The sequence below is a fragment of the Pteropus vampyrus genome, unplaced genomic scaffold (genome assembly GCF_000151845.1).
Source record: "Pteropus vampyrus isolate Shadow unplaced genomic scaffold, Pvam_2.0 Scaffold12, whole genome shotgun sequence".
Classification (NCBI taxonomy): domain Eukaryota; kingdom Metazoa; phylum Chordata; class Mammalia; order Chiroptera; family Pteropodidae; genus Pteropus; species Pteropus vampyrus.
Genome location: NW_011888793.1, coordinates 1,893,760 through 1,905,940, shown reverse-complemented (window position 1 = coordinate 1,905,940; position 12,181 = coordinate 1,893,760). Strand labels below are relative to the sequence as shown.

General features: G+C 33.2%; 1 protein-coding gene and 1 non-coding gene across 3 annotated transcripts in view; both read right to left on the bottom strand.

The window, feature by feature from the left end:
• GMPS (guanine monophosphate synthase) overlaps positions 1 to 12,181 on the bottom strand; it is a 61,951-nt gene that overhangs the window by 40,820 nt on the left and 8,950 nt on the right. The gene's annotated exons all lie outside the window — the stretch shown is intronic.
• On the bottom strand, positions 10,032 to 10,139 carry LOC111732943. The gene has a single exon (XR_002777765.1). It is a non-coding gene; the product is annotated as a U6 spliceosomal RNA (small nuclear RNA).

The following is a 12,181-nucleotide window of genomic DNA, read 5'->3' as shown; positions in this document are numbered from 1 at the left end:
CCCTCTGGTAACCACTAAACTGTTGTCTGTGTCTATGAGTTTTTGTTTGTTGCTTTCAGTTTTGTATACCACATGAGTGAAATCATATGGTTCTCAACTTTTTCCGTCCAAATTATTTCGCTTAGCATATTCTTAAGATCCATCCATGTTGTCACAAATGGCAGTATTTCATCTTTTCTCGTGGCTAAGTAATATTCCATTGTATACACGTACCACATCGTCTCTCTATCCAATCATCTATCGAAGGACATTTCAGTTGTCTCTGTGTATTGACCACTGTAAATAATGCTGTAATTAACATACGGGTATATGTTTTTAAAAATAAACATTTTTAAATTTGGGGGGAGGTAGATACCCAGAGAGTGATTGCTGGATTACATGGTAATTCTATTCTTAATTTTTTTTTTGAGGAACTTCCATACTGTTTTCCATAGTGACTGTACCAATTTACATTCCCACCAGCAATATATGAAAGAGTTCCCTTTTCCCCACGACCTTTCTGACACTTGTTATTGTCTTGTTGATGATAGCCATTCTAACAGGTATGAGGTGGTCTCTCATTGTGGTTCTGATTTCCATTTCGCTAATAGCTAGTGAAGTTGAACATCTTTCCATGTGTCTGTTGGCTGTTTGTATGTCTTCTTGAGAGAAGTGTCTGTTCAGGTCCTTTATTCATTTTTTAAATGGATTTTTTGTTGCTGTTGAGTTGTATGAGTTCTTTATATATTTTGGATATTAGCCTGCAATCGGAGGCATTCTTTGCAAATAACAATCTTCTCCCATTCAGTTGATTGCCTCTTTGCTTTGTTGATGGTTTCTTCTGCTGTGCAAAGCTTTTTAGTTTGCCTTTACTTTTTTGTCTTTACTTCCCTTGCTTTTGAGGTCAAATTCATAAAATTCTAAGACCACGGTCCATGAGGTTATAACCCATGTTTTCGTCTATGCATTTTATTGTTTTAGGTCTTATATTTAGGTCTTTGATCCATTTTGAGTTAATTTTTGTGTATGGTGACAAACAGTTTAGTTTTATTCTTTTGCATGTGGCTTTCCAATTTTCCCAGCACCCTTTACTGAAGAGGCTTTTCCTGTCTCCATTGTATGCTTTTGGCTCCATTGTCAAAAATTATTTGTCCATATATGAGTGGGTTTGTTTCTGGGTTCTCGATTCTGTTCCATTGGTCTGTGTGTCTGTTTTTCTGCCAATACCATACTGTTTTGATTACTGTTGCTTTGTAGTATAATTTGAAGTCAGGGAGTCTGATACCTCTAGCCTTGTTCTTTTTTCTATTGCTTTGGCTATTTGGGGTCTTTTGTGGTTCCATACAAATCTGATTTTTTGCTCTATTTCTTTAAAAAGTGTCGTTGGGATTTTGACAGGAATTGCATTAAATCTGTATATTGCTTTGGGTAATATGGTCATTTTAACTATGTTGATTCTTGCAATCCATGAACACAGACTATCTTTCCATTTCTTTGTGTCTTCTTCAACTTATTTTAATAAGGTCTTATAGGTTTCAGTGTATAGGTCTTTCACATCCTTTGTTAAGTTTATTCCTAGTACTTTATTCTTTTTTGTTGCAAATGCAAAGGAATTTTTTTTTTCATTTTTTGCTGGTTTAATAAGGTCTTATAGGTTTCAGTGTATAGGTCTTTCACATCCTTTAAGTTTATTCCTAGTACTTTATTCTTTTTTGTTGCAAATGCAAAGGAATTTTTTTTTTCATTTTTTTCTGGTTTTTCATTGTTGGCATATAGGAATGCAATGGATTTTTGTACACTGATATTGTATCCTGCAACTTTACTGTATTTGTTTATTGTTTCTCATAGTTTTTTTGGCAGAGTCTTTAGGGTTTTCTATATAAAGAATCATGTCTGCAAAAAGTGACAATCTGACTTCTTGATTTCCAATTTGGATGTCTTTTATTTCTTTCTCTTGCCTGATTACTCTGAGTAGGACTTCCAATACCATACTGAATAACAACATTAAAACTTTTTAAAGCTTTTTAAATCTTATCTCTGTCAAGTGTACATTGATGACAGTTTTCTGAAAAGCAATTTGGAAAAAAGTAAAATTTTTAACTATGTATGCTGAAATATTTACCTGGAACTGACTTCGTAATAATGCAAGAGTACAGATGAAACAAGAGTGCTTATTTACTAAAATCATTAAACCTGGGAGAGAGGTACATTGTGTTCATTTTAATCTAGTCTCTATATAATGTTTTGGATATTCTTTTTAAAAAAAAAGCTTTAAAAATGTGTCTGTACCCTAGAAATCCACTTGGAGGAAGCATATACAATGTGGTCCCATTTTTAAATATTTTGTGTAAAAGTGAAAGAATATTTGTGTACATGTATGAAAACAAAAGTATGGACTGATATACACCCAAATATTAACAGAGGTTTTATCTGAGTGACAGAACTATAGGTGATCTGAACTTTGTTTCTTTATACTCTTCAATATATTGTAAATGTTTCAATAAACATTTTTGGAGTTTTTTCCCCTTCCAAGTTGTAAAGTTTGCACATAAAAAAGAGCTTAATTCAGTCCCTTAGGCACTATGTAACCCTTTATAGCCCTCTTCCCTTTCTATTTATGCAAAAAAAATAAATGCAGACCTCACAACACTTCTGCTGAGTAATGAAATACCAACAATCACAACCACTACAGAGGAGGATTTAACAAAAGGGACCAACCACAGGCCAGAATTACTCAGATTACAAATATGAAGGTTTTAATCATATAAGTATTGAACAATGGAGAAGAATCAAATCGCAGAAAGAAGTAGAAGTTTACAGAATATATTAGTGCAAGAAATGCTAAAACTTTTTCCTTTCAGACCTTTGCCTTTAGTCTTAATGTACACGTACACACACAAACACACACACACACACGAATTCCCCTTTAAGGAATATACCTAAGATCCCTTAATCTTAAACTATTTTCTTGTAAAGAATAAAGTGTTTTTGAAAGACTACTACGTTATTATGTAAATTTCTCAGATTCAGTCCTATGATCACCTTCACATATTTTCCAAATCCAAATATAGCCTCTTTCTTTCTTTCTTTTTTTTTAATTACAGGCATAGTTCTCATTTTGCATGATTCTGGTATGCATGAATTTCAGTTACCATGGTGTATACCAAGGTTTAGTTAACAAGACCAGTCCTGAAGAACATGGCTCAAATTTCAGTTACCATATATTAACTGTGAGTATATAAAATACAAACTTCAATGCCAGTTCTTCAATCCACAAATCATCACATAAAAGACAGATGAGCATCACGATCAGTGACCAATCATGTCCCTTCTTTCAAAGTCTGTTGCTGTTTGGGCATTGACAATCAACAGACAAGAGTGCAGCTGTTGACTCCTTGACACCCAGTGATAAAGCCACATGATATTCTACACATATGGATAATCCAAAAAGAGAACTTACCAATGAAGATGAAAGTGCAGCAAAGAAATGAAAAGTCATGCGCTGGAAGTGAAATTCGAATCCAGTGTAAATGAAGTTACAGAAGAAATAGTTGGCCATGGCAATGTTGACACTGCTGTGGTTTGAGCGCCTTTAGATGTGCAGGCAGAGGAACTTAGCAAATGGGAACTTATCAACATCAATGAAGAAAGTCACTGTGATGAAAAGAATGAAAAGGCTGTCCCAGAGAAAGTGAATCCAGAAAAATACTTCAAATTTTAGAGAAACTACTGGAGATATTTCATGACATTCGAAGTGCAAAGAATAAAATATTGAAAGCCATCAAGTCATAGAAAAGAAGTGAAGGGAAACACTGTTTAAACTACTTGTGATACATTTTTACAAAGAAATAAAACAAGTTTCAATGTTTCTAATGTTTTAAGTTATCCTATACTAAATAGTAGTTTTACTATTTTATTTCTCTATACTTTTATAATTAATTGTAAGTTATTGTTTTAATAAAATTTTTAAAGGTCACGAAACCATAATTTTTCCACTGATTATTAAAATTCTTTTGCAGTTTCAGCTTAAATGATCATTTTTACAGTTGTTTTGCTATTGTGCAGTGAGAACTATTTCTTTAAATCAACTAATTTTTACTTAAACAAATTTATTTTAAAAGAAAATTCTTTACTGTTTTCTTAGCAATTTTAAAAAGTGTTCAGATTATATGAGAGGTCATCGAGGAAACACTGTGAATTCTTCCTTTACTTCTACCTCAGCTATCAAATTGCCTATTCGGCACAAAGCTTCAACAAGAAAGCAAAACGTCACTAATAATAAAATCAAAAGTTCCTTTCCCTCAAAACTTTCAATCTATTTACTTTTACTTCACATAGAGTTGTAAAGTTCGATAACTAGGACTTCCAAACCTTCAACAGATGAGAAAAAATACCCTAATGAGAAAAGAAGTTAGCTGTTAGTAACATCAATAGTAGAGACAAATGAAATTTAACATCACAAGACACAAAAATCTCTTCTTGTTATAAAATCTATTAAAAAGTAAAGACAAACCCTAAAGGTTTAAGGTTAATATCCAACTGACTGGAGGTCATCAAAATAAAGTAAATGATATTCATAAAGATATCTTCTAAGATATCAAGACAACAATATTAAGGAAAAACTAAACCATATTCAGCCTCCTATTTAAGAATAAGGCAAAAGAATCTGGCAGATTCAGCGAAGATAGAGATAGCATCATTTTTGGATCTTCCTGAATCCCCCCCACACATATCACTGAATGACCAGACAGCAAAACCAAAACCCAAGACATTTACCATGTCATTTAATAAATGACAAGTAATCCCCCTAATAACCTCAAAATATAAGCTGGTGGGAACAAACTACCAGTCACAAACCCTGGTATTATAGCATCTGTGTAGGAAGCAACCTGGCCTCATTAGGAACTTGAGAACAAGTGAATTCCAAAATTACAAATGAGTACCAGCTAGAAAGTACAAGGGCCAACTGGAGAACAGCAGCTGCACTGGGAGGAGGTGTGCCTACACCACGGTGCACAGGTGGAAAAAGGCTCAAGGTAAGTCTAAAGGGAGTATAAGAGTTTAATTCTCATGAACCTTCAAAACTAACAGTCCAGGGCTTCCTTCCAGGACAGGGCTCACGATGAGAAGCAACTGCTGGGAGCAGAATCAAAATTAAGTAGGACAAGGAAGAAGAAAAAGAGAAGGGCGGAAGGGGTGGGATCAGAGTCAGGAATCCTCAGAATACAAGCTGCCATGTTAACAGAAGGGGATGCTTATAAAGTTATGTTATCTGAACCAAGATTCTTTCTAAATATTCAGGAAAATTAAATTCACATTAAAAAGAAATAGGGGTACAGAAGTTAAATCCCATACAAAGTTATAAATAGTAAAAAAAAGAGGGAATAAGAAATAGAATAACATCTCCACAAGAGAGCAAGACAGAAAGACGTACTCAACAGATCAAAAGTAGAATGCCCTATTTCCAAATGAGCTAAAAGATATTAAGAAAATTATATGAAAGAATATGAATCAAATTTAGACTACGAACCCAGAATAACCAATCTTAAGACATAATCTTAACAAAATTGTTGGACTTAAAAAAAAAAAACTTTGAATAGTTTGGATAAAAAGTGCATATAACTTACAATTCACTCAACTATATATTTGTTGTGTGAAGTTATCTGTGTTTTATTTTACAATAGAAAGATTTCTTAAAGCAAAAGAAGGGAACTAACATTTAGTTTTGCACCTATTATTTCAGGTGCTTTATTCATTCTTAACAATATGTATTTCTATTTTATAGATGAAAATAAGAATCAGATAAAAAATCATGTTATTTGCCTGGGAACATATTGGCAAAAGCAAGACTAAAATACAGGTCTTTCCAAACCCCAAAACAATTGGAAGGAAAGTGGGTAAACAAATATATTTTTAGAAGGCTACCTTCAAAGTTATTTTATTTTTAATATTTTGGTACTAAAAAGATAGAAGCTTTATTACTTTAGAAAGTTTGCTTATGTGAGTGAAATAATGTTCTGATGTCTGAGAATGTGTTACTGTACTATATAAATTATTTTGGAAATTGAATTTCAAAAATATAAAACTTGGGTAGTTACCCTTCAAAAAGGCCTTTCACTTTAGAAGCTTTTAATTGTCAAAAGGAAATTAAAAGTTTTAAGATTAAAAGAGATTTTAAAAACACCTTCCGCACAGACATTTTAGTGATCTGAGGTACTCAATTACCCAGAATAATCCTTTCATTACCAAAAGGCTACTGAAAGTTTGACCATATTTACCTATCTAAACTTACCACACCCTAAATAAACTCTAGAAATCAGTATATTTTCTTCACAAAATTATCCACCACCTCAGGTACTTTAGAAATGTCAACTTCACAGAAGGTTTTCCATAAGAGACCATCTCATACCCAATGTTAAATAAAGTTTGAACCTACCGCTACAGAGTTAAACTCAAGAGTTAAGACCCTAGCTCTTGTCTTTATATGCTTGGTCTACCCTCCTCTTTTATTTTGAAAAATTTTAAACCTACAGAAAAAGTTGAAAGTATAGTAAAATGAACAACACCGCCCTCCACCTAAATTCAGCATTAGTAACATTTTGCCACATTTGCTTCTTTCTCTCTCTATATACTCCCCTACTCTTCAAACTACAAGAAAGCAAGCTGTAGGTACTTCATTCTCCAAAAATCTTCTCAGCATGCACCTCTTACAAACAGGAATATTCTCCTACATAACTACAATACCATTATTACACTCAAGAAATTTAACACTGATAGTATCCACAAACAAATTTCCCAAAATATTACATATAATGTCCTTTATGGCTTTTTAAAAAAATTCCAGAATCCTACCAAACCATATACAACGTTGTGTCATTGTCTCCTTTAATCTAGAACTATTTACTTTACCTTTTTATGGTCTTTCATGATGTTGACTTTTTTTTAAAAGTTCAGACTACCTTTTTGTTGAATGTCCTAAACCAGGATTTGTTTGTTGCCTTATGATTAGATTCTAGAAATACTTTTCGGCAATAATTTTACATTGGTTATGTTATCATGCTTCCTCCTGACGTGATAACAATAAGGACAAAATGTTCATTTGTTCTACTACTAGTAATACTGACTTTAATCACTTGGTGTGCTTAAAAGGAAAAAATCTGTTTCAAGTCCTTTCCCTGCTTAAAACCCTCTAGTAACTTCCCCTTATAATAAAGTTCAATACAGTCCAAAATAATTTTCAAACCCTATGAGGCCTTGGCCTACTTTTTAGCCTAAACTGCTCTTTAAACTCTCCATGGTCCCAGGAGTGGTATGCTGTCCTCCTGCAGACAAATCCTAGCAAGGATTAATCAATCTTAAACATGCCAAATGAAAAAAGTCAGACATCTCTGAAATCACACTGTATTTTAAGTTTTCCACTAGCTCAATGATACCACTGTCATTGCCGTGGTCACAGTTATGTACAATTTGCCATAAAATCCCTTAAGAGAAAGCGATTCCCAGAGCACCTCAGGAAATTTCGCAGAAATTTGACCCAAAGGTTCAGGCAAAAATTAGCGCAGAAAAATGACCCGAGGGTTCAGGCAAAGAAATACAGGTGAGCTTGGTTAAAAGTCATCTAGAATAGACAGGTTAGCGTTTTATATAAACTCATCATCTACGTCATTCCTCTAAGTATTTCATGAACAGTTGAGTACGATCCCCGAAAAGTGTAGTGAATCGTTTTTCCTAGTCGTATGTGATTGGACAGTCGCCAAAACACTGAAAAACCATTTGACAGACTGAGTTCTGGTTATTATCTGAAAAACTTCCATTGACATCTTCTGGTAAGATCGAGGAAGTGCTAGCATCAAAACTTGCAGAATGAATTGTCAATGGCCTAGAAAAAAATCCCAAAAGTAACTGAGCACTCTCAAGAAATGCTGAACCACCAAAATTCTTGATGGCATAGAAGATATATGGGAAAAAAAAGACCTGGACAACTAACTCAAATCAAAAGGTAATTTAGAAGAGTTAGACTGAGCATAGAGATTTAGAAATATCAAAACTAATTTACTTCATACATATACATAGATAATCTTTATCTGTGAATAATTGGTATATGATTCTAAAAAAAGGTCTAAGTCTTATATATAAAAATTCTAGGTGTAATTATTAAATATAGGTGATAGTTATACAGTTGTTCATTTTATGTAACAAATGTATAACATGCCTTTAGGAAATGGTGTTATACCTGAGACAAATCTAGAAGTCATGATATAACCCTTGATGCATTAATATTCAACACTAGATATACGTTGAGTTGTATAAGCAATGCTTACCAAACAGCAATTGTTTCATGTTGCCTAAATTATAATCACTAACTTCTGCTCCATTTGTCTTACAATTTCAATACATTTGTAGATATTAGACACTGTAAAAAATTTTGAGCATTCAATTTATCTGAGTTCATTCTTCTCTATCTCCTTCAATCTGAACATGCAACCTATTGGGTTCTATTGGAATTCCTTCCATTTAAATTACTGTTGTTTTCAGTGTTCAATAAGTTTGGGAAATACAAGCCCCTAGTGACATACAGTGTTGTCTTAGCCTTTTATTTTAGTTTGTTAATGACTTCATACATGGAGAAAACTCTTTCCCTATAGAGATGCTAAGCTAGTAGGTATTCATCACTCCTACTTTGTTTCTACACAATAAATGGGACCAAACCACCACGATCTCTATATCATTTCTAACTTATTTTTCTCCTCTACTAAATCAATTTGTGCTTCTAATTAGAACTTCATATTGTTTTGACTTAAGTCTTCAAAGTCATTCCAAATTCTCTTCTACCCTTATCTATAAATAAGGTGCCAACAGCTCCTTTCAAGTTCAAGTGGGCACCACTCCCTGAGCATAATGAACAGTTTGAATGTACTATCTAAATCAATGAATTAAAAAAGTAGTTTAGCTTGGACTCAGATATTCCTTTTAGCATCCACTTAAAGACAGCCAGAGCGCCCCCAAACAGAAGCCCTAACCATGGAAAGGGCTGAGGAATTCCATCTTCTCAGGTAAAGTAAATACAGTTATGCAAACACCAGGTAAAAAGATAAAACCACAACCCTGTATTATCTTTCTCTTCTAACTTCAGGGAAAATAAAAACTTAATCCAGTGTATCAATTTCTAATCCCAATATTTAAACCTTTTGAAGTAAATAATTATTTTCTCCTTGGATTACATTTATATTAAAAGAGGTCTTACCAGAAAGTTATGGCTATGTTATCTAGTTGACAAACTACACTTATGCAGCCAGTTCTAAATTAAATAAATAAGAAAATTTGGCACTGTTGGCTAAATTAAAGTATACTACTCTTTACATCATGATTTTTAAATCTTTAAAAGTTTTATTATAGTAGTTTTTCCATTCAATGGTAAGCATTAGCAAACTGAGGAACAAGGTTACCTATAGGTAAATCTAAACCGCTATCAATCTGCCCAAATCAACCTGCTTATTTCTAAAAGTTGTCAGTGTACACATCTAAACATGCAGTAATGACTGTTGTCATACTATTAAAACACTGGAGGGAAAAGTTCTGAACTATGTTCAGTCTGATTATCTCTTCAGTCACCTCACAGGTTTTTTTCTCTATGTTGACCTTTAGTTTCCCAACTGAACTCTGCATTCTTACTGTGACTGAGATCTATCATTTTTAACAGAAAATATTTTTTGAAAGTGACATCAATTGTGCACATGTGTGTAGCTTGTTAACATGAAAAAGGACCAAAGATTCTTTGCAAAGAAGCAAACAAAGAAACAAATAATACAGATTTATCCCCGCACTTCAAGGCCTCACTTCATCTTGCCACACTATCTCAGTACACTAAAGATGACTTCAAGATGACATTCTTCATGCAGAGATGAAAGATAATCAAAGAGCTATCTCTTCCTAAATATACTGCTGAGTTTGTGAACAATCAATTTTGCCTCATATAATCACTACTCCTAAAATACTTTTAAGTAATTTTAGCTTAGAAAAGACCTATATATTCTTTTCCTTTTCTTTATTTTTTAAATAGGGAACACTTTATGAATTTGTGTGTCGTCCTTACACAGGGGCCATGCTAATCTTTCCTGTATCATTTCAATTCTAGTACATGTGCTACTGAAGGCAAGCATTATACATTTTTTAAGGAAAAAAAATTGTAAAGTTTAAGCAATAGAACATAATTTCACAGGTATTAGCACATAGTCTATTTTTCAAAATGCTACTATTATACTTAATAAACCCAGTCGCCTTTCTACACGTGGCCCTTTCTTTTGTAGCAACTATATGTTGTTGCAAATAATAACAAAATAAAACTTGAAAAGACTATTAAAAAAATTAGTGAAGCTAATGGGAAGGCATGCATTTTGCCTTTCCAGCAGGAACTCTACCACAAGTAACCATCCGTTAAGGAGAGAAAATTCTTTATTATAAAAGAATTCCAGAAATAATAGAACTAGAATATCGCCATTTTGCAATCCCTAATAAAATGATGAATCTAAGCTACTGTGGTCCACAGAAGGACCAGTAACAGTCTGCAAACTGTTCATAATCTAAAAAACAAAGGTACATAAATTTTACATAAGCATTCATAAATGTGTATAAGTTGATAGAGTAATTTTATTTCTGTTGACTCTACAATAAAATTTGCGAGCTTTGATTTTTCTTTTTGTTTTAGATTTTTTTAAATGTAATTGGTCTAAAAAATTATTGTAGTTTACAAAATAGCAGTCATTAGTAGAATAAAATCTGTAAAAAAAAAAAATTTTAACTGGATTTTTACTGCAGATCTGTGAGAGCCCTGAACTAGGGCACTGGCTATTAAAATTGTCTCATGACACACCGATGAGAAACTTGATAATGGATGGGTAAGTTGGCAACACCAAAATCTACTGACCAATGTTAACATTCAAAAATAGAGACTAGAAGTACATAACTTACTCTGAGGCACTAAGTAAACATATGTTTACTTAGTGTGTTTATAACTGTTGAGCCACATGATAGGGATGTTATACTATTTGCTCTACTTGTGCATATGTTTTTAATTTTCCATATGTAACAGACTATGTTATTGGCCCTAATTCTTCACTATTCCCTATACACATGCCTTCTGTCATGTGACTTTGCAGTTTGTCCTGGTATAGGCAGAATATATTTCTTCACTCCTAATACTTGGCTCAACCATGAGACTTGCTTTGGCAAATACAATGAGGGCAGAAGTGATAGTATGCCAAGACTTAAACCATCTCAGTGATTCCACTTGCCTCCTGTGCTTCTGCCATCATCCTGCAAGTACCACGAGCCTACTAGTTCCAGGAGAAGGATGAGAGCCATGGAGCTCAGCAATGCTGAACTGACCCACAAATTCATAACCAAGAAATTATGATCACATGTCTTTATGAAAGTGTTTCTAATACCACCTAAGTGAAGTTTTTTTTAAAGTGGTCTAATACCAAAGAATCCATGTGCAGGTTCTGAATTAATAGCATGTTATGATTCTGCTTTCCCTAGCCATAGATAACAGAAATATATAAGAATGTAGGGCAAAATTATACAAACTGGCTATGATCATCCTTAGTTCTATGATCTTATTTTTAAGACACATTATAGTGATTCTTTAGCTTTAGAGATTAAAATATAAATGCATACTTACCCCCTTCTTAAGGGGTAACTAATGAAGGAAAGAGAAACTAGAGGCACTATTAATTACCTCTAGAGAGCTAGGCCAGGTGAGCCCAAGATGTGCTACACTAGACAGGTTAATGCACCTCACAAACAGAAGTTTCCTTATAAAATACCTAAAAATAGCCTTATATGAAATACTGCATGAATAAGAAGGTTGCATTTTTTTAAAAACTCAACTTTGTTAGATCCGCAGCATTTCCAATTCTCTTTATTTTTCAGCTTTATTGTCAAATTAATTTTATATATAAAATTCAGATTGCTACTATCAAACAGTTTCATTTCTACTGGTACATGTTTTTATGTTTATAAAGCCAATCTAAAAGTAGCCTGTTTGCCCACAAATCACACAGTATTGCCCTTAAAATACAGCTGAACAAAGTACTTTTTAAAATATCCATAAGGGTTATTGTAAAATTATAAGATATTATAATACAATTTGTTAAGTGTTGTACTATAACAAGATTTATCTCTTGCAGGCACTGAGTAGCCT